Source organism: Betta splendens, chromosome 19 (genome assembly GCF_900634795.4).
Source record: "Betta splendens chromosome 19, fBetSpl5.4, whole genome shotgun sequence".
NCBI classification, from domain to species: domain Eukaryota; kingdom Metazoa; phylum Chordata; class Actinopteri; order Anabantiformes; family Osphronemidae; genus Betta; species Betta splendens.
In genome coordinates, this window is record NC_040898.2 from 16,313,780 (window position 1) to 16,337,441 (window position 23,662).

The 23,662-nt window shown below is 45.1% G+C and overlaps 1 long non-coding RNA gene across 1 annotated transcript in view; it reads left to right on the forward strand.

Moving 5' to 3' along the window:
- Positions 1–1,000: 1,000 nt before the first annotated feature.
- LOC114845953 (uncharacterized) overlaps positions 1,001–23,662 on the forward strand; it is a 33,973-nt gene continuing 11,311 nt past the window's right edge. The window contains exons 1-5 of the long non-coding RNA XR_003783953.3: positions 1,001–3,595; positions 4,356–4,577; positions 4,704–9,422; positions 10,823–10,861; positions 11,096–11,420. This is a non-coding gene — a long non-coding RNA (uncharacterized LOC114845953). The remainder of the gene's footprint in view (positions 3,596–4,355; positions 4,578–4,703; positions 9,423–10,822; positions 10,862–11,095; positions 11,421–23,662) is intronic.

The window sequence follows — 23,662 nt, forward strand, 5'->3', positions numbered from 1 at the left end:
CAGAAGTGACCTAAACGCAACTTAAATGTAAATGACAGTTTGGTTTGGAGACGGTTCCAACATGTGGCTGATCAGCTCGGCCTCTGCCACCAACACGCTGCTGTCACTTCCTGTTACCACAGACATGTTACACTGTGGCTCCTGTCACTGCACTGAAAGCACATGTCCGTTATTTATTGCACCGTAGGAGAGAAGGGAACAAACATCCAATCAAAGGAAAGACCAAGGTTAAATTCCTGGAAAGGATGAAGAAGCATCAAAATGTCCTCACAGCTATGTATCAGCCTGCTGGTGTACACACTGATACATTAGGGCAGGTGAGGGACCCCCCCCCTCCACTCTGGGTTTCACCCCCCGTGTCCGCCTCACCTCTTCCGTCTCTCTCTGCTTTTATTCCACTCATTTTTACATTTACATCTGCTCTCCCTCACTTCTCTCTCTCGAGGGACGAACGGCAGATTGCTTTTCTCACCCTGCTGCTCTAAATGTCATTTTCCTGAGAGCCGGGAGACGGACAGAGATGCCCGAAGAAGAGGAAGAGGAGGAGGAAGAGGAGTTAGAAGAGGGAAACACATGCCGTGTTTAACATCAGATCAGCCGTGTTATACACATTTATATAACTAAACAGTGTTTCTGTCACTAACATAAAGATTTGAATCTGCTCTAGATTTCAGACTCTTCTTATAATCTGCAGTTTGTGCTGTTTTTTCCTATTGTTCATAACTTTGCTTGTTGGCTTTGCTCGGGCAATAAACTCGCGTTGACAAAACGTAAAAAGTCAGACTGAAGACGATTATTGAGCTCAGTCAGTCTGATCAGCTCAGCCTGATCAGGAGACAGATAAAACCAGATAAACAAATCCAACGAAGAGCAAGAAACCACGGATGAATCAATATCTGGACTGAGGGCGTTTATCAGCTGCAGCCTTTTCCTCTGTGTAACGCAGCGCTCGGCCACCAGGAGGAGCTCTACACCTTCTTTGCCCCCCCCCCCCCAGACATATTTAAAGGTCTCTGAGGAGACAAACTGGCTTTCTCCGTTTCTGCTTCCTTCACATCTCCACTCTGTTCCCGTCGCCCCTCCACCTCCTCCTCAGAGACTTGCTGCACTCAGACAGCAGCCGTCTCTTTGTTTGCAGTTTGCTGTGGTTTGTAACATGCCTCCACTGCGCCACACACTTTTTATTATACTGCCAGTAATTAGATGCACTGAACACTTTCACATCACACTGTACTGTGACTGTACATGTCAAGAAAAATACAGAAAGTGAGAAAGTGCAGTTTAGTTTCTTCTCCTGTTTATTCCTATGACGAATGCAGGAGATTGTACAGTACAAGCAAACAGAATATTATCCATTAATGAGCAATTTAATTAATTAGATTATTTAATCACAGCTTAAATAAATTCTAGTTAGGCATCAGATGGAAAGTCCTGCAGTCCTGCAACATGTTTATATGTCTCATATACTTTTACTTGTGTATAATTACTATTGTAGTGTTTAAAATTAATATCTAAACAAAGTGAGTAACCCGCACCACAAATATTTATTAGTAGTAATTCAAACACCTTTATTTTAAAAGGAAGACGCTGTAAAGCAACTTCTGAATATTTAATTTTATTTGAACACTGCATCACAATTATAATTTAATTTATAACGTATAGTAATTCAATTTCTATTTTTCTTATTTATTTGTGTTTTTTATTTAATTTCACCAGAAATTTCAACAGAAATTACATCACATTTTTAATCTGATCTTTTTAAATTCTATATCATCGTTTTTTAAATTTGGACCATTTTCATTGATTATTTTTGTTAATTTTCTTTTTTAAAATTGTTCTATATTATTTATTTAGTCATTATTCATTTTCCCACATATACATTTGTCATTTATGTTACAATTTTATAAATGGGATCAGTAGATAACAGTAACAATTTTTCGAACAGGAACAAAGAAAACATTTTACCTGTTGCTACCTCACTTCACATTATTAATGTACATCACTAAAACAACTAAACACACTCTCGGACAGAAATGTCCCCACAGTGATATTAGACCTGCACAAACACACTGGTTAAATTAGTCTCTGCCTCCTGTTGCTGGGCTGTGATGATGGTGATGATGATATGTTGTTGCTATGGTAATTACTGAAGCAGAGCAGCCAAAGACGGGTGGGGTCACAAAGGTCAAGCTTCACTGACACCCCCACCTCCCAAACTTCACTTTTCGCCGTTTGCTTTGGTTTTCCCTTGGTTCTGTTGCTTCATTAGAGACACACATAAGGATCTGTGCAGCTGAAGCAAACCTTTCACATCTCATTGCTGGCTGCGCTCAATGGACGCACCTCCTTTCATTCAAATAGTAGTTGTACGAAGTACAATGTTTGACTTTGTCTTGTCTTCATTCTGGCTCATTTAGTTGTGACGGTTGAGTCTTCTGGTCTGGCTCTTACCCTGAGTGTCGACTGTTATCGAGGCCTCTCCAGCATTGGGTTAGCATCTGAAATGCTTTTTCTTAGTCTTTGTGCCCTACTCTGTGTCTGTGTCTAACTATGTAACAGTGAGGCTTGGGGTCAAGGCGTCAGTTAGTGGCTCTGAAGTGAAGATGGTGACTGAGGACTGAGGGACTGCCTTGAAGCAGCTCCTCTTGCTCTGACTCCTCTGGTTCCGGGTTTCTTCTTGTTCTGTTGAGTGAAGCTGTGAACCCGATGCCACACAGACAGAAACATGTGGGTAGATATGAATCAAAAGGTAATTAACACAAGTAACTAGAAGTAAAGCGAGAGGTTTGATGATGAATACATTCTGGACTCAGCTCATAAATACCTTCATATAAACCATCATATTGTTGCGTTGGACATGCTCTCTCTCTTTCTGGCAGTTGTTTGTCAGTGTCTCTGGTCCCAAAATCTCTTTAATAAAACTCTGAAAGTCGTCTCAATGTTACTTTCTCAGCTTTCACTTGGGTTTGGCTTCTGTTTAAAAATATATATTTTTATTCTCTGGTCTGTTTGAACTTTTTATTGCCTGCTGAATGAAAAAGTTTCACATTTTAATATTCGGCAATGTTTCCTGTTCAATATTCCTGAACATTTTTATTCACAGCTCAGAGTCCGTCTCTTCACTGACATTTATCCAAGACCAACAATATTCATCTGTCTCTGATTGTGTTTGTCTCATCGTTCCATCAGAACCATATTAGTTTCTGAGATGTGTTCACTTGGAGGCTTCTGATAATTATTCAGTAATGAATATTCAAATGTTTTCTTCTGTATTCTGAATCAGTCACAAATAAACCACATCAAAAGGTCAACAGTGATTTTGAAATGTATTTGTTTCTTTATTGGTTCAGAACCAATAACTGGTTTCTGGCTGTTACAAACGGGATCTAAGAGTTATTTAGGCAACATATGTCACAAGTGCCAGGTTTATTTCCTGGGTTTGCCTTTTATTTTGACACCCTGTCTCTTCCTGTGCTCCTGTCATTCCAGTTTGTCCAGCTTGTTGCTTGTTCACCTCTGCTCCCTCTGCCACAGCTGTGCCACAGCAGCCACTGGGCCCAGCTGCACTAATCTGAACCTGGAGTCTTTAAACCAGGTAAATACGCATAAGGGTGAGGTTTGTGGTTCTGTGAATGTCTGTGGAGGTTTATTGGTTTACTTCTTTTCACTGTTTGTGGAGACTGTACATAAACTAGAAACACTGATTTCTGAGCTGGTTCCGTTTTGAGACTCTACTTGTTGAGGAGTTTTGACTTGAGTTACAGTCGATCATCAGAACCAGTGACTCTACTCAGTTCAATTCAGTTTTATTTCTGAAGCGCTAATTCACAGCTAGAGTCATCTCACAACTTGAGCAAAGTAAATCGAGTCAATATTCCAGCTTTCAGTCACGTTTGTTTGAGTGGATCCTTAAAAACAGAGTCCACGGACCGTGATGGATGAAGGCCAGCGGCAGAGGTCAGTGTTAACACCGTCTCTGTATTGTTTGAATGTCAGGCTGTGGTCTGTGATTTATGACCCCCTCCCCTTTCGGAGCCATCTTTATTCTCCTCCTCCTCACTGGAAACAAGAAATCTGAGCCAAAGTGGTGCAGGGACCATTGTGTGGACGACGAGGAAGAGGAGGGAGCAGGTCAAACACCGAGCGTTAGTCTGAGGCTTTAGCACCGAGGAACGGGTTCATCATGTTGGTGATGGGGGAGCACCAACACGTACTTCATCATCCCAAATGGGCTGATGTCATAGTCCTGTTACTGCTGTCCGTGTTTAGTGCTTCAACCGATCCTGTCGTGTCTCCGTAACATCTAATGAGGCGGAGTAACCGCTCTGCTCTGTCTCCACCTGTGGTGTGTTCAGGCACGTCGGACTAGGCAGCCTGTGAAATGTCATCAGTTTGGCGGAGTTTCTCAGGCTGTTTGAGCTAATGAGCGGGTGTTGGACCATTCAGGTGGAAAAGTGTCTGACACATGTTAACCTGTTGGAAGCGGAGCCATTAGCCCCTTGGAGTTCAAGCTGCTCTGACACTGTTACACTCATCTGGTCTTCATCACCTTCACACCTGATGTTCGTCTGTAGGCTGTGAGCAGCTCATCCTTGTTGTAATCAGGGACATTACCATAGTGTAACTTGCTGCATCAAGTGTTAATGAAACTTTTTCAAAGCAGATTCGCTGCTTCCCAACATCTCTTCCTCTTCCTCTTCCAGGTCCAGACTCACCTTCTGTCTTCTCAGGGAGGATCCAGGGCTGTCATCTGTCCACTGGATCTTCAGCTGGTTCCTCCTGAACCTCTAGTTACCAGCTCTGCTGACAGAATAGATGCGGTTGACGTGTGGATCCACATTCATTCTGTGCATCAAGATAAACACATCATGAAATATTCACACATGTCATGTGAGCTTCTGTCAGATCAGATGGAAGCTGCAGTCACTTGAACATCACCGAGCGCTGATCCATTATTAACACGTGTCATGTTAGACACTCGCTGCAGGCTTTCAGAAACAGCCCGTAATAATATATCCGGAATTAAATATTGATCTGGGTTTAATATTTATTGAGGCTTTTAGACGTCTGTTTAACTTTTAACACAAAGCGACGACAAACAGCTGAAGACTGTGACGCACATCTGCTCTAAATGGACAAACCTGAACCTTGGCTCATTCATATTTATTTCATAAACACATCAGCTCGACTCAGGACTGAAAGTCTTCATCAAATAAACATCGACTTTGACATTTTTACACATTAACATTTAGAAAAAAGATTTTCATCTAAAAGCCGTGAATGTTTGCTGATTGAGACGCTCGCCATCATCTGGGATTTAACTTTTTAAATATTAGATTAGCTTAAGTTTGTCTTCCTGCTAAAAGCTTCTTCAAAGCTCGATGATGCGCTGGTACTTGGGCCTCGCTGCCTCCTTTGCTTTCTGCTGCTTTATTATCACAGTAAGCGAAGCAGAAGTAGAAGCTGAGTCTCTCACAGCCCACAGACCCAAACACAGTCTAAGGAAACTGAGGATTCACTTTAGGACTGAAGCTCGTGATGGCCTGATTCCGCTTGGTTCCGCCTCTTTGACCCAAACCAGAGTCTTAGTGCTCTATCAGACTGGAGTCATGGGAGACGTTCTGATAGACAAATGCTTGTATATCCTCAGAAGGCCAGTTCAGCTCTGTGACAGGAGCTGAATCCAGAAAACATTAATAGTTGATGACTTGATAAGAAGCCAGAAGGAAATGCAAACGTAGAATAACTGTGACCTCTGACACCCGACAACCCAACCAGGTCCAGTATGAAAACAAAGAGACAAAGAAGAGGCCTGTCTGATGTCCAGGCACAGCTCATTTCATAGTTTTGGAGCTGCCACCACAAAGGCTCTGTCCTCTTCGAGCTTCCCTTTAGAATTCGGTACATTCAGGAGCAGCAGCTTGACTGATCCCAGTTACCAAGAAGGAACAAATAAATCCAGAAGAGGTACAATGGGGCAGCACAATTTAAACATTTAAAAACAAAACAGAGAAGTTCTAGAACCGGCAGCTAGTAAAGTGAGGATAAATTGAGTGTAATATGTTCATATTTTTGAGTGCCAGTTAAAAGCTGTGCTGCAGTATTTTGGATGAGCTGCAGCCGAGAGGTCGAGAACTAACTGGCGTCAAAATAGTGTTACAGTAATTCAGCCGGGTAGTAACAAAGGTGTGGATTACTGTTTAACTTTGGCCAGTTGCCTCAGTTGGAAAAACGAATCTGGTTTTCAAGCTTTAATTCAATATTCAAGTAGACAAAGGCATTTGTCTTGTAGAAGCAGTAGAAGGTCAGTAGCTCTGATACAAGCTCTAAAGTTAAAGTGAAAAACTATAGCAGATACTTTAACTAATAACAACAATAAATAATACAAACTCATAACCAGTCCAGTCAAGAACCACTATAACCACCCTGCGTTATTTCAAACCCTCCTTACACTGGTACTGATGGCGTTGCCATGGTGATAATTAACACTAATCACCAGAGGATTGTTGTTACTATGGCAACAGCAGGATCTGCACAGGTTGTGGGATGGGGGCATTTAAAAACATTGGTCACTGGGGACGGGGGGTGGGGTGAGGATGGAGAGGAAGTGTTTATTAGTCAGAGAATTAGGGCTGCGGAAGGAAATGAGGAGGAGTAAGAGAAGGGTGATGAGGATAAGGAGGAGGAGCTGCTCACATTTGAATCATTCAGGTCACTTTGTATATGTATTATTGTATTAGTCCTGTTCTGAACTCCACTGTTTATGAGAAGCAAACATTTAGCCAGTGTCACATAAAGCAGCAGATCCGAGATCAGCTGATCACCAGATAACTCTCACTGCGGAGCTCTGCAGCTGTTTGACCAGATGATGATTATAATAATGTTTAAAATCCACATGTTAGTCAGAGCCACAATTTAATTTTCTGCCCTAAACTTCAGGATTTAGTCCATCTTTACTGTTACCTGCTTTTCTTTTCATGAATCCAAAGGTAACACCAGAACCAGGCCTGTGTTTGTCTGATGAAGCAGATCCAGCAGCTGACACACTCTGGGAAAACAACAAACCATCAGAGAGACTCAAGGACAACACATCTGCTTCTGTTAAGAAGTGAAGATGAGTTTCCACAGCAGCATCACACTCCGCACTCACTGCATTGGAACGATAATTGACTGAGCTGCAAGTGTCTCACACACAAATAAGACGAGGTCATGACCTCGGAGCGTCATGCGGCGGCGTCCCGGTGGAGTGGACACACACTTCACATCTCACGCAGTGTGTGAGGTTTAACAGGAGGGAGGTGGGGTAATTATAGCCAAGGAAGATATGAAAATGACTCTGTGGGTTGACCTTTGACCTTGTCGGCATCATTAAAGAAGCAGCCTGTCACGTTGCTGCTTAGCACGTAGCACAACGCCACAGACCTTCAAAGCAAATGACTTTTTACTAGGGCTGGGTGCGTCAACGTGCATTGTCTGCATTAACGCAGTTTCTTTTTATTATTGATGATTGGAAAGTTCATTGCCCACTGGCTCTGAATACACATACAGACAAACAATGGGTCATCGGAGGAGCAGGCTGTTGATCAGTACTGGCCTGAGAAACACACAACCAATCAGAGCTGTTGGGGGTGGATCCTAAGACTGCGCAGCGCTTACTTAACTGGAACCGACAGATGAACTGAGAAAGGTGTCTTACGTGGACATTATCAATTTAAATATTTTCCGAATGACAGAGTTCATTAAAACCAGTCATTTGTAGCAACAGTAAAGCTGATCCTGAATCAGCTGAATCGCATCGTAGTACTTCAAGTGTGAGGTATCAGTGCAATGCAATATGCAACGTTGATGCCAGCAAATCCCCCACGTAAACAAACAGTGGAGGGAGACTTCGGCAGATTATATTGGATGTAGCGTGTGACAGAAGTATAAACAAAAGACTCTCATGGCATCTGGTCTTCACTGTTATTTTCTGCTTTGCTTTCCGGTTTTATTTTGACACTTCTTGTTTGGTTTCCTGTCTGTTCTAGGTTCCGTTTTACCACTTATATGTTTCACCAGCTGTGGTAAGCTGTCAGTAGTCGCGTGATCATCAGCTGTTTTGTGTTAATCATTAGTCACTCTATTTATCCCCAGTATGCACCTCATTCCTTTGTCAGATTTTTTTGTGAGACCACCGTCGTGCCACTTGGGGGTTGACAAGGGCTAGAGCGACCTCCTCTTCGGGGAAGAATGGGGCTGCGAGCGGCCTCCTCTTTGGGGCCGACAGAATGTCCTCCTCCAGGCCAACATGGGATAGAATGGCCTCCTTCGTGCCAACACGAGACAGAATGACTTCCTCCGGGCCAACAGGGAAAAGAATGGCCGCTTCTTCAGGGCCAACATGGGACAGGAGTGGCCTCCTCCGAGCCAACAGGGACAAGAATGGCTTCTTTTTCAGGGCTGACAGGTGTAAGAGGGACAAGAATGGCCTTCTCTGGGCCACACACACACACACACGCAGGCAGGCAAGCAGGCAGGCAGTCACACAGACACACACACACAGGCAGGCAGGCGGGCAGGAAGGCAGGCAGGCAGGCACGCACACACACACACACACACACACACACACACACACACACACACACACACACACACACACACACACACACACACACACACACACACACGCGGGCAGGCAGGCAGGCAGGCAGGCAGGCAGGCAGGCAAACACACACACACAGGCAGGCCGGCAGGCAGGCGCACTCACACACACACGCAGGAACACAGGCACGCAGGCTTGCACACAAATACGAGAGCAGGAATTTGGAGGCAGCTGCACAGGACAGCTTGAGGCGTTTCAGGATGACTGTGGACTGGGCAGCACCAGCCTGGGTCAGTGTAGGAGGTGGTAGATAGTGAGGCCTTTGGTTTAGGGCAGGTGGAGTGGAGCTCCTGAAGTAGGACAGTTCTCCAGTACTGGTTCTGACGCCCTGATGCTGGTTGCATGAGCCACAGCAGCGTTGGAGACTGTGATGTCAAATATGCGTTCAAGCAGCAGAACCTCATGAAAGCTGTTTATTACAGTACAATGTTGATCCTGAGTGAATCGCAGTTAATTGTGTTTGAGTGGGTGGGCAGAGCGAGTGGGGTTAGGCCACAGGTTAACGCTGCATGATGTTTACACTGCCTCTCTCATTAGACTGCTTGTTTACAGCCTCAGATCAGCGAGGCCGATAATGAGCCACTTATTTACCAGAGTCTGCTGCTTTGACATCTTCTCACTTCACAGAAACATGGAATATTTGTCTGCTTCCCCCACGACCCACAACACTGCACTTTTTAAATGGACCTAGAAACAGGGAGCTTGCTGCAGAACAACCATCTGGTGACTCAAGGTTCTCATTCACATGTTCAGGAACCAGGAGCCCCGGAAGAGCTGACGGGTGAGTAGAGACACAACGAACACCAGCAGCTTTAATCTGCTTCACCTCCCGCTTCATCTTCTGCCTTTGTTCTGCCCAAAGCTGAGAGGAACAGTTCAAGTTCACTGCAGAAATCAACTTCCTGTATCAGAACCTGTTGCATGTTTAACAGATGTTCATTCTTGAACATTGAGCTGCTAGCAATGGGCATGAGGCCATTGTATCTGCCACGAGGAGTCCTCCTCTAACGTTAACACAGCTTCTGAGACCCTGCTCTCAGTCACCAGCAGGCTGCAGACACAGCACCCACAGGCCCTCTTCCTGATCTCTGGGGACTTCAACCACACACCCCTTCAGTTGCCCTGCCTACATACACCCAGTATGTAACCTGCCCCACCAGAGACAATAAAACACTGGACCTATTCTACGCCAAAACTAAAGAGGCCTACAGCCAACAGCCGGACCAGATGTTATTAGCTCTAGACTCCTGAAGTCCTGCGCAGGTGAACTGTGTGGAGTTATAGAACATGCCTTCAATCTGAGTCTCAAGCTGAGGGTAATACGGCTCTGGAAAATCTCCTGCGTGGTACCAGTACCTAAGACACTGCACGCCAAAGACCTCAGCAGCTTTAGACCAGTGGCCCTCACATCCCATCTGATGAAGACACTGGAGAGACTGGTCCTCAGCTCTGTGAGAATCATTCTTTGATTGTCAGACTTCAGACACAACACGGACAGCTGTGTTCTGCAGAAGTTCTCTGACGACTCTGTGGCAGTCTGCTGTTGCCCCCCAACGCACATCCAAGGAATGGACATTGAGAGAGTGGACTAATAAATACCTGGGTGTGCATCTGAACTGGACTGGACTCATAACATGGAGTCATAAGAGACAGGAAGAGACTGGACAGGGTCATCAAGAAATACAGCTCTGTCCTGGGCTGCACTCTGGACACGGTGCAGGAGGTGGGTGAGAGAAGGGCTGGCTGAACCCACATCTATCCTGGACCAGAAATCTCACCCACTGAAAGACTCACTGTCTGCTCTGGAGAGCAGCTAAAGCAGACTGATCCACCCTCGCTGTGTGAAGGAGAGACATAACAGATCTTTCCTACCTGCTGCTATAAGACAATCAGAACTGTCAACTACCTCCCTGTCCATAAACTCACCCACTGCATTAGTCACTATGTAGAAAATTTCCCATGTGCAGTATTGGTGCAAACTCTGTGCTTATAAACTTATAAACTTATATAACGTGCAATAACCCCTCCCATTACTCCATACTCACTCTACTCACCTGTACATTGTTAATTCTTACTGCTGTATTTTATGTTTCTTCTCTGTATCGTGCTGTTGTGTGACACAATTTCCCCACTGTGGGGCTATTAAAGGTTTTGTTATTCTTATTCTTGTTTTTTCTTTAGATCAACAAGGAATCACAGGGACAAAGCTCCAATGAACCGGTATCGTAACACATCTGCCTCTCTCTATCGTCTGACCACATCCTCTGTGCTCGCTTGCCCTCGGCCAGCTAATTACCTCAAGGCTGACTCAATGTGTTACAGTGTTAGCTACTGTGTTAGTGTCATTTTGAAGTGAGAGCTTTCTTAATTAGCCTCCTCTCTCACCCCCTGCTGAGCACTTTGATTTAGCCACTTTACATGTTCACACTGTGATGTGTCTCTTTTCACACACAGACACAGAAGAAAAGAGCAGCAGCAGCTTTAAGAACTTCTGTACTGAACATATACTGAACACACATATGAATATGATCCAGATCAAACATCAAACAAACCAAAGGCCCATCCTGAAGTCTGGATCTGTTCACGGGAAAATCAACATGACCATGAACCTGAGAATGAGGGAAAACACAACGGTTATTGAGCAACATGCAACGGGACGGTCAGAACTGAAAGGCCTCTGCTCACGACGGAGAACGGGTCATCGGAGAGTTTCAAAACCTCCACAGGTTTGCGAACAGTCAGTCACCAAACCTGAATCCAGCAGAAGCAGTAAGACCAGGTAGGATGCATCTCTAACACAATGGCTTATAGTTTAGTTTAGTTTACAGTCTGTGTGCGTTTTTAATGTTCACAGCTGGCATGTGTAAATAGATGTGTTCCCTTGGCAACTGACTGATGAGACTGATTAAAGGCATGTTGTTGACAAGCGACACATTTCTTTGACAGTCTGCTGATTGAATTAAATTTGAAGCAATGACATGTTAATAAATCTGAATTTGATCACTATGAAGCAGCAGATGAAAAAAGCTTCTCACACGCAAGCACGCGCACGCACGCACGCACGCACGCACGCACGCTCGCTCGCACACACACACACGCACACACAGTGATGTTCAGATTTGGAGTGACGCCTCCATTAGCATTGCATTATTAACAAGTTGTGAATATTATTGTTAGATTCATTAACGAGAACTTCACTGTTGTTAGCACCTGTAAGGCTCCACTTCCTGTCTGTCTGTCGTCATGGAGACATGCTTGAGGTGTCAGTCCAAGCACTGATTGGACGACATCTTTAATTGGTAGTTTATGGGTTGCTAACTTCACAGCTGAATATTTCTGGTATGAATTTATTTTAGTGTGGTCTGAGTTACCGTCCTCTCTCAACTCCTCCTCATCCTCCTAATCTTCATCATTTCATCGTCTGCTACTCTCTCTCTCTCTCTGTCACCTTTTACACGTTTTTTTCTTGTCTCACATCGTCTTCACCTCCCCACACCTCATCATCTCTCCTTACGCTCCGTTATTTCTGTCTCTCGTTTCTTCCTCTTCCTCCTGTCAGATGTGCTGAAGGATCAATTTAAAGTAGTTTCACTTGCAGCCTGAAATCTAAATACAGCAACTCACTCACGCTGAGGAGCAGAGAAAGAAAGAGAGGATGATTGATAGAAATAAAACACTTCATCTTTCTGCTCTCACCTGTCTCCACCTGTCGCTCCCACTCTGACAGGTAGATTGTTCAGAATATTGGTAAATCATATTACAGCAGAGGAAACTGTCACAGTCCTGACTGTGCTGTGTCCAAAACATATAGCACAGTATTTTTCAAAAGCCACTAAAGGAGCAGAAGCAGCAGGTACATCCTGGTGATAGATTTGCTGCCTTCAGGCAGCTCGTTAGATCCACACACAGCCATCTGTAACCATTAGTGTGGATTACTGAGCTGTGGACGGACGGGGCCTCAAATCACACACAGGGAGTGTTTCAGTGACCTTCTGTGACCTTCCCTGGGGCCTGTACATGTCTGTGGTCACTACTTATGACATCGTACTGATAGTACTTCTGTAAGTACTGGAGTGAGCTTCTCTTGCGTATCCACAGTTTAATCGCCCTTTAATGTGCTCCGATGCCACCAAGTCAGTTTAAAATGAAGACATCTATCATCAGACATGACGGTCACGTACTAACACTGCTTCACACTTACTACTACTCTATTACATGCACATGACCTGGAGGAGGTTATGTGGAGGATGACTGATGGAGCTCTCCAGAACAAATCTTATTGCATGATTAAATATCCAAATATGTTGCCATAGCAACCACCATCCATCACAAAATGATGCTCAGTACAGTTCAAATCTCAGGTGCAAGAGGAACAAAGCAGAATCTGACCTGGCAGGTGTAATATTTGAAGCTGGTGGGATCTGTGAACATATACTCTAACGTCTGCTTAGGCACCACCTGCTCTGGCCTCCATCATTTGATCCTCCCTTCAAGCTCACACTGTATCTCCTCCTGAGTCACTTTTCAAAGTATTTACACACTATGATGTGTTGGTGGCATGAATGTACAGTCTGGTCCAGATTTGCCATATTCACTAGTTTTCTGGTTTCTGGTTACTACTGATGAGTAGTTAGAGAATCTCCTGGAATCTCCTCCTCTGTGTCCTTGAGCAAGACACTTCACACTAGCTCCCTGAGCTCCACCATGTGGCAGCACCCTGCTCCCTCAGGGGATGGGGCAAATGCAGAGGACAAATTTCTCTACTATATGACAATAAGGGAATTAGTTTATTACTATTAATTACTTTACTTTAAAAAAATTGTCTCTTATCTTCTTTGAATGTAAGCTTAGACATATTTGTTGGTTGAGTGACAGTAGCTTCTGGTCGCCGGTTGAACAAGTCATCCTCCTGAAAAACACCTATGCTGATTTCCAATAAGTGGTGGCTTCCATCCTCTCAGCTAATCAGACACACAACATCACACTCCACCTCAGGAACAATAAAGACTATTAGAGGGAATATTCGGGTGCAGATGGAATAAAAATCTGTTATTGGAATAAAGACTTTATTGGTGGTTATTGCTTCTGGTTTTATTCAAACCAGCACAAACTTTATTGGCTGCAGACACCTGCACGTTGCCTCCAACAGGACATCTATATTTGGTTAGCGCATATTGACAGGATGCACATATTTGGTTATAAGATATTGAGAGCACATGTGGATTTACTTATAGCCTTTGAGTGAGAAACAAAATACATCAATACATTTACTTCCCAATGTGTAATGTTGAGGCATTTCCAGATGAAAGATTTAAAAAATATAAATATAATTCCAGTGAATCTTTATCTCGTTTCAAAAAGAAAAACACAGCCAGACCAGTATTTCTATAAATGATCACTACAAAGAATTCAGGAGCTATGTAAACATGTCTGCAGAACCATTAACCTTCATAGGTCGTATTAACATTAACAGTTTAACGGTGACACGTTAGCAGATACAAACTGGAGATGTAGAGCAGCCACGTGTATGAATAAAACAGCTTCACGGGACGTGGTTCACAGACCTGAGTAGCTCCAAACTGGAAGCTGGTGTGACCAGGGATGGACACCTCGGGTGACTCTGTCATGGCCAGTTCGTAGTGTGTAAAGGTTGGTCCGTCCATTCTGGGTCTGGGTTTGTCACGGTCCCTGGTCTGAGCTCTGGAAGTGGCTCCTTTTTACCAACGATGCTGGGGCCTGTGACGTCAGAGTAACCAGCTGCTCATGGCTTCGATTATATAGAGAATAAATGTCACCTCTGACACAGCTGCTATTGTTTGGATGCAGAACAGAGTGTGTTTGTGTGTTTAAAGCTTACTGACAAGGAGAGAGGCATACACACACACACACACACACACACACACACACACACACACACACACACACACACACACACACACACACACACACACACACACACACACACACACACACACACACACACACACGCACACACACACACACACACATACACACTGCGTTACACTGGTGACATTTCTGTTTCATCATCAGGTAAAGGTCACCATCCAGTCCTCTGCAAAATACTGCAGCTTTATTAGCATCACATCATCAGACTGTGTCTTTGTGTGTTAGTGTTTTACTTTGTTACTGCATCAAACACACAACAGCAGAATTACTTTTATTTTAATGATTTCCCTCTTTTTCTTTATTGATCCTACAGAGGGAACATTCCTGTTTGAATCCGTTCAAGTCAGTGGATCAGCACCAGTAGAGAAACCAGTGACTGAAGATTTAGCCTGGTCTGCAGATTTGGAGATCTCCTCTCCTCTCCTCTGCGGTGCATGCTGGGAGCGTGGTGAGAGCGCGAGTGTTCAAACAGGTGTGGAGCGTGTGGAGTTGGTGAATGAGATCGGGACCTTTCTGGACACTTTTCTATGTTTCTTTCTTCGATGATAAGGTAATTAAACTTGTTTCTAACTTGTTTGAGGATTAGGTGTAAGCAGTAGCCGGCTGTTTGCAGAAGGTTATGGCGACATGAGGTTCGCCTCCCCTGTCGCTGAAACACGGGGTTCGCGTTGCGGCTAATCCCACTTACACGGTGGAACAAGTTCTTCTGGCGATCGGAGAACAGGTTGGCTTTTCTAATATCATGTATGGTTCGCGGATGAGCAGAGCGGTGGTGGCGTTTATCAGGGAGGAGCGGATGGTGCACCAACTGGTGGAGAGTGGCGTTGTGCTCGGCGATGAGTTCGTTAGCGTGTCGCCGCTTTTTGCACCGGCCACTAGAGTCACCGTATCAGGTGTTCCCCCGTTCGTTCCCGACGAACTGCTGGAGAAGGAACTCCTTCGGTTTGGGAAGTTCGCTAGCAAGTTCAGAGTGGTTCGGCTAGGATGCAAGGACGAGAGGCTGCAGCACGTCCAGTCGCTGCGGAGACAGGCGCTCATGTACCTGACCGAGCCCGGACAAAACCTGGACGTGTCGTCCAGTGTCATGTACGGCGGAGCTTTTTTACGGTCCTGTCCGCAGACAGTCGGAGGAGCAGCATGAACGTGATGTTCATGGAGAATGTTGGTGCTGGTAGGAGTCGGAGCAGGGAAACTGCATCGCAGGTACATCTAGAACAGGGGCGGGGGAGGAGCGCAGCGAAGAGTCACTGAATGAAACAAACAGTAAACAGGAAGCGGAAGCTGATCAGGGTGTAGGCTTGAATGAAACGGGGGAAAGAACAGCGGAAAACGAGGAAGAACAGATGATTGACAATTACAGGATGTCACAGTTTTCTGACAGCCTCGCAGGAGGATGTGCAATTGTATTCATTGTCTGAGATTAATGAATTTTTAGACGAGACCTACAGTATGGTAGACAGCCGGGTCCATGCATGAAGTACAATTATATAATTATTCATGTGTAAAATTAAAATTGAATAACGCCTTTTTATGCTGTGTTTCATTTCCGTAAGTTGGTAAAACACATTTGCGATATACTGATTTACTCATTCTCCTCTTTTCCACTTTCAAAACGAAATAAGAAAAAGGGAAACCGGGGGCGGGGCCAGTCGCCGGACTTTCAAAATAAAACGGCCAAGAGCATTTAAAGCGTAACATCGGCAAATATTTGTAACTCTTGAAGGATTGCAGTCGTGTTTCAACACATAATGAGACCCACATTGTTAACATTAATTGTTAACATTTATTTATTTAGCCCGTCTCAGTGCTGACAACTGTCGATTACATTACGACACATGGAATTTGCTAAAATTCGGTTCGGCTGTTCGGTCTCTGTACAACCGGAGCAGGAGCTTGGTTCGCATTGCCAGCAATAAGTCAGACCTGTTCCCGGTGCATGTTGGACTTCGGCAGGGCTGCCCTTTGTCACCGGTTCTGTTCATTATTTTTATGGACAGAATTTCTAGGCGCAGCCAGGGGCCGGAGGGGGTCTGGTTTGGGGACCACAGGATTGCATCTCTGCTTTTTGAAGATGATGTTGTCCTGTTGGCTTCATCAGGCCAGGACCTCCAGCGTGCGCTGGTGCGGTTTGCAGCTGAGTGTGAAGCGGCTGGGATGGAAATCAGTTCCTCCAAATCTGAGGCCATGGTTCTCGACCGGAAAAACGTGGTTTGCTCTCTCCAGGTTGGAGAAGAGTTCCTGCCTCAAGTGGAGGAGTTTAAGTATCTTGGGGTCTTGTTCACGAGTGAGGGAAGGAAGGAGCGTGAGTTTGACAGACGGATCGGTGCGGCGGCTGCAGTAATGCGGTCGGTGTATCGGTCCGTCGTGGTGAAGAGGGAGCTGAGCCGAAAGGCAAAGCTCTCAATTTACCGGTCAATCTACGTTCCTACCCTCACCTATGGTCATGAGCTTTGGGTCATGACCGAAAGGGCAAGGTCACGGATACAAGTGGCTGAAATGAGCTTCCTCCGCAGGGTGGCTGGGCGCTCCCTTAGAGATAAGGTGAGGAGCTCTGTCACCCGGGAGGAGCTCGGAGTAGAGTCGCTGCTCCTCCACATCGAGAGGAGCCAGCTGAGGTGGCTCGGGCATCTAGTTCGGATGCCTCCTGGACGCCTCCCTGGGGAGGTGTTCCGGGCATGTCCCACCGGTAGGAGGCCCCGAGGAAGACCTAGGACTCGCTGGAGAGACTACGTCTCTCGGCTGGCCTGGGAACGTCTTGGGGTCCCACCGGAAGAGCTGGAGGAAGTGTCCGGGGAGAGGGAAGTCTGGAACTCTCTGCTTAGACTGCTGCCCCCGCGACCCGGCCCCGGATAAGCGGATGAAAATGGATGGATGGATGGATGGATGGAATTTGCTAAAGGAATGACAGGTCAGTCAGCTCGCCACCGTCGGGTCACTTACAGAATCACCTGCCAACAAAGCTAAGTTTTCTGGGCATCCTGCTTCATTGGGAGTGCAGCGACATCACAACCTTGTCGACACCTGATGAGGAAGAATTTAGCGCATCTGCGGTGTTCCGATGCTCAGTTTATGGTGAGACTGAAATTGCGTCCTCCTGCTTGGCCGGTTGATGCTCTTATGCCCAGGAAGATGCTCTAATGTTGTGCCGATCTTTGCAAGTATTCTAAACAGTGATTTATTACAGTTTATTTTGGCTGTTTAGACATGCTCCATCATTGGACTTCCTGTCTCAGAGCCTGCTTCACCTGCGGGAGAACAACAGCCACTCAACCTGCCTCACAATAACTGAACTCATTGTGAGCCATGACTGCCCTAATGTGCATCGCATCATGTTTGTGAGGCAGATTCTGTGGCAAAGTGTGTGTGATCAGATGATCCGTCACGCAACTGCAGTGCTGCAGTTTGCCTACCAGCCTGGCGTCGGAAGTAGAGGACGCCATGATCTTCCTGCTCCATGGTTCCCTGGCCCACTTTTAGAAGCCCAGCAGCACTGTGAGGATTCTGTTCTTTGAATTCTCCAGTGCCTTTAATACCATACAGCTAGCTCTCTTAAGGGACAATCACCTGACAGAGTGGATACTGGACCACCTCACAAACCGTCCCCAGTTTGTGAGGGTCCAGGACTGCGTGTCGGACACTCTGACCTGCAGTGTGGGAGCCCCCCAGGGGACTGTCCTGGCCCCCTTCCTCTTCACCCTCTTCAGCTGTGTCCTGCAGAAGTTCCCAGACGACTCTGCAATTGTTGGACCTATAACTGATGACGATGACGCAGAGTACAGAGAACTGACAAGAACTTTGTGGACTGGTATCAGCAGAACCACCTTCTAATCAATGCAGGGAAGACCAAGGAGATGGTGGTGGACTTCTGCAGATGTCAGTCTACACCCCCTCCTCCAGTGAACATTCAGGGAATGAACATCCAGACAGTGGACTGTTATAAGTACCTGGGTGTTCACCTTAACAACAAACTAGACTGGACTAACAACACAGACGCACTATACAGGAAGGGTCAGAGCAGACTTTACCTACTAAGAAGGCTGAGGTCGTTTGGAGTGAGGGGGACACTCCTGAGGACTCTCTTTGACTCTGTGGTGTCATTAGCCATCCTGTACAGTATGGTCTGCTGGAGCAGCAGCATCACAGAGAGGGAGAGGAAGAAGCTGGATAAGGTTATTAATAAGTCCAGCTCTGTCCTGGGCTGCAATCTGGAGTCAGTGAGGGAGGTGGGAGACAGAAGAGTTCTGGCAAAATTCACATCTATGCTGGACCATGAGTCTCACCCACTGCAGGACACACTGTCTGCCCTGGAGAGCAGATTTAGTGACAGACTGATCCACCCTCGCTGTGGGAAGGAGAGATTCCGCAGGTCTTTCCTTCTTGCTGCTTTCAGATTTTATAATGAACAGTTATAACATGGTGCGCATTTCTACCACACTGCCACACACACGCTACATCTCCAGAGCAATTGCACCAGTCACTTTAATATCTCATTCACTTTGTTTGGTGCAGTCACCTTACCTTATTGTCATATGTACATGATGTTGATAACCTGTGGAGTTCTAAGTTCTAATTTCTTATAATTATTATTGTGTTATTTCTTCTGTATATATGTATATATGTCTCTGTGCAACATGGTAATTTCCCCATCGCGGGACAATAAAGGTATTCTATTCTATCTATCTACCTTGCATTGAACATCTTACGTGCATGTTCTTATGATAGTAAAGCAGCAGACCTTTTTTCACAAAACATTTGTAATCAGAACTGCCCATATGTTTTTTAACCAATGATTTACCAAGTTTAAATCTGCCAACTCACAAAATCTTCAACATCTTCAAGGCTGAACTTTATAGAACATGTAAAATGTAATATTATCTATCAGCATAGAAACATATAAAACAATGGCCTAATTACTTGAAAACAAGTTGCTAATAGAGCTACAGTTACTACTGTTTTCCTCAGATCAGGATGACAGATGAATCAGAAACAACAGTGCATCCTGGAACACTGTGGGTTCACCTCTTGTAATGCAGTCCTATGACCTATATGAGGCTGAGAGACAGTCATCATTGACACAAATGTCCTCTTTTGGCCAAAATCCCTTCCACACCCCAGAAGAACAACAGCATGCATGATTCATTTGTCATCTGCACGTAAGATGTTCAATGCAAGGTATGATGACTACTAAACCAATACCGAAGGTAGGTGGTGGAAAATAAAAAGATCCTCTGCAGGAACTCATCTGCTCTGTACATAAAGTAACACCTTGATGTTGCGTGACGGATCATCTGATCACACACACTTTGCCCGGAATCTGCCTCACAAAGATGATGTGATGCAAATTAGGGTAGTCGAGGCCTACAATGAGTTCAGTTATTGTGAGGCAGGTTGAGTGGCTGTTAGTCTCCCGCAGGTAAAGCAGGCTCTGAGACAGGAAGTCCAATGATGGATCATATCTAAACAGCCACAATAAATTGTAATAAATCACTGTTTAGAATACTTGCAAAGATCTGCACACCATTAGAACGGGCTAAATAAATAATTGTTACGTTGATTAATGTTAACAATGTGGGTCTCATTATGTGTCGAAACACGACCACAATCCTCCAAGAGTTACAAATATTTGTCGATGTTGTGCTTCAAATGCTCTTTGGCGTTTTATTTTGAAAGTCTGGCGACTGGCCTCGCCCCCGGTTTCCCTTTTTCTTATTTCGTTTTGAAAGTGGAGAAAAGGAGAATGAGTAAATCAGGATATCGCAAATGTGTTTTACCGATTTACGGAAACAAACAGCATAAAAAGACGTTATTCAATTTTAATTTTACACATGAATAATGAATTGCACTTCATGCACGGACCGTTTTTATTGGCTCTAAGAAGGCTACTTACGATCAACTAAGCAAACAAAAGAGATTTCGATTGAAAAAAGTTACTGAAAAGTTAAGGAAAGAGATAGGGATAAGCTTTTCGAAATGACTAAAACAGCATAAAGTATTCTTAAACGAACCTAGTTGCCATGGCTAAATTTTGCGTTTCCACTGGATTTACTGCTTCTTTCTGTTCCCTCTGTTTCTGTTTTTTCCTACTCTTCATGGAGTGGCTGAGGATTGGAGCACTCAATATTAATGGAGGGAGGGACAGGGAGAGGCGGGCTATGATTTTTGAGCTAATCAAGGAAACTGATTGGGCAGCTGAGTGGACAGGGCAGGTTTTCCTGAGCCATGGCTCCAACCTAAGTGCAGGGGTGGCTGTCCTTTTTTCTCCATTTGTAAAATGAACAGAGGTGGGATTACGTGAGGTTGAGTCTAGCAGGGTTTAGGTAGTGGAGGCTAAAATTAGAGGGTTATCTTTTTGGTTTATCAATGTTTATTCACGTAATTCTGGTTCACGCAGGTTGGAGCAGTTTGGGAACCTGTGTGACACCCTTAAGCAGGTAGATGGCAGTTCTATAGTTATTTTAGGGGGTGATTGGAACTGTACCACACACCCTCAGGTGGATAGGAATACAGGGGAACCACACTTCATCCACAATATCACCGGTGGGGTTTTCGGACCACCATTTGATGACAACAGACCTGTCGCTGGTTGCACAACGTCAGCGATGTCCTTAGTGCATGATAAAGTCTTTTGTGAAGCTTTTACTGAGTTTTGGAGTCAGTGGAAGATGAGGAGGGGAGATTTTGAGAATCTGGGCCTCTGGTGAGGGGTTGGGAAGTCTCAAATCAAAACCTTTTGTAAACTATATATGATGCATACCTCAAATCTAGAAAGAAACTACATAAACAAGTTGGAGAAAGAGATAAGGTTGCTGGAGGAAGAGTTAATAGGAGGATTGAGAGAAAACAGCAAAATTTTGAAGACCGCAAAAGACCCATTAAGCCAGTTTATGCATGAGAAAGCTAAGAGGGCTTTAATTAGGAATAGAATTTTAACTAAACTAAACTACAGAATGGATCTATAACTACGGAGCCTGCCACGATGAGAAGAATCGCCATTTACTTCTACACGGAGCTGTTTGGTGCAGGCAGTTGCAGACCGGACTGTGCAAAGGCACTCCAGGAGGGGTTGCCAAAGCTGACAGAGAGCCAGTTTTCCTTGCTGGAGCAAGAAATCTCATTGGACGAGATGGGCAAAGCAAAGCAACAGCTAGGCAGTGGTCGATCAGCGTGCATAGATGGTCTCCCTGCAGAGTTCTTCAAGTGCTTTTGGGATGTTTTGGGAAAAGACTTGGTTGAAGTCTTTGCAGACTGCATGAATTTCGGCTAGGTTGCCGACCAGTTGTGCAAGGGCCATAGTGACATTCTGCCCAAAAAAGGAGACCTTGGGCTGTTGAAGAACTGGACCAGTGTCACTGTTATGTATTGATTATAAAATATTTGCAAAATGCCTTGGGTCGATTGTGCATAAGAGCCAATCATATTGCCTACCCAATCGGACTATAATGGACAATTTATTTTTACTGCGTGATATTATTGATCTGTCTAAAGTGAATGAATTGGATGTGGGTGTTCTTTCACTAGATCAGGAGAAGGCTTTTGACAGAGTTGACCATGGGTATCTTTTTGGCACTTTAGGTGCATTCGGACTTGAGGAGAAGTTTTATCTCTTGGCTAAAACCACTCTACTGTGACCACTGTCCTAATAAAGGTCGGAGGAGGTCTTAGCAGAGCGATCCCGGAGGGGGATAAGACAGGAGTGCCCACTATTAGGGTTGCTTTACGGACTGTTGATTGAGCCCCTCTTGCATCATCTTGGACAGGTGCTCCTTCACAACGACCTTCCATCCAGGGTCAGTCTGTCAGCCTATGCGGATGATGTTACCATTTTTATAACGGAGCAGAGGGATATTCAGGTTCTCAAACAGAAATTGGCAGTTTATGAACTAGCTTCTTCAGCTAGAGTAAACTGGGTGAACAGTGAGGGTCTCATCTTGGGAGATTGGAGAGGTAAAGCTCAGCCAGTTTTAGCTGCAGGGCTGCAATGGGGCACAGAGGGGATTAAGAGCCTGGGTGTTTTTTGGGCAGTGAGGGCTTTCAGAAAAAGAATTGTGAAGGGTTGGTTGAAAAAGTGAGTGCCCGACTGTCTAAGTGAACCTGGATCCGCCCCCAGATGTCTTATAGGGGAAGGGTATGCTTTGGCACAAATTTACTGTGATGGAGCCTACAGAAACCCTAGTAAAGGAAATCCAGAAGAGGCTAGTGGATTTCCTTTGGGGAGGTGTGCACTGGACTCGGGCGGCAGTGCTATATTTGCCATTTTTGGAAGGAGGCCAGGGATTGGTGGATCTGAAGAGTCGTGTGGCGGCCTTTCGCCTGCAGAGTGCTCAGCGGTACTTAAACCACGACCCCATTCCATCGCAAATGTGGACAGAAACAGCGACAGTACTCCTCCGCAGAGTAATGGATTTGCAATATGAATAAACATTTGTTTTTCCTGGATTTGAGCAAAGTTGATTCTTCACGGGCTTCGCCCTTTTATAATTCGGGTTTGGAGGAAGACAATAAAGATCAACAGAGGCTGTAAAATGTTGGATGGATGTGTGGCAGAGGAACCCCTGTTTTTCAACCCGCTAATCCAGTGCAGGAGCCTTTTGTCAATAAGTGTACAAAGGATGCTGGTGTCAGCCAGGGTGACAAAGTTGGAGGGGCTGATGGAAGATGGGAATTGGCCTCCTTACAGGAGGGGGTTGGCTGACTGACGGTAAGCATATCGCGTCACTTCCGGTTACTAAGGTTTGCTGCTGTGTGTACGGCGTTACTCTCTTACGCTCTTTTCTACATATTATCGCCTTATATGTGGTAGTGACTGCTAAGAGATGCAAATCAAGCATCCTTTCCTTTCATTAAACGTCCTGCTAATTTTCACTGTTATGTAAGTGTTTTCTCCGCTAGCGTAGCTCCTAGCTTACTTTCCTGACATGGCTTCCCCCTTTTCCTCTCCCTCTCGCTCTGTTCGGTGCTCGGTGTGTCTTATGTTTAGCTTATCCTCTGCCTCTTTTAGTTATGGTAATGGTATCTGTAATAGGTGTACGCTAGTTGCAGGGTTGGAGGCGAGGTTGTTAGACTTAAAGTCTCGGCTTCGCACCTTACAAAACAGGCCAGCTAGCCAGGTCCCTT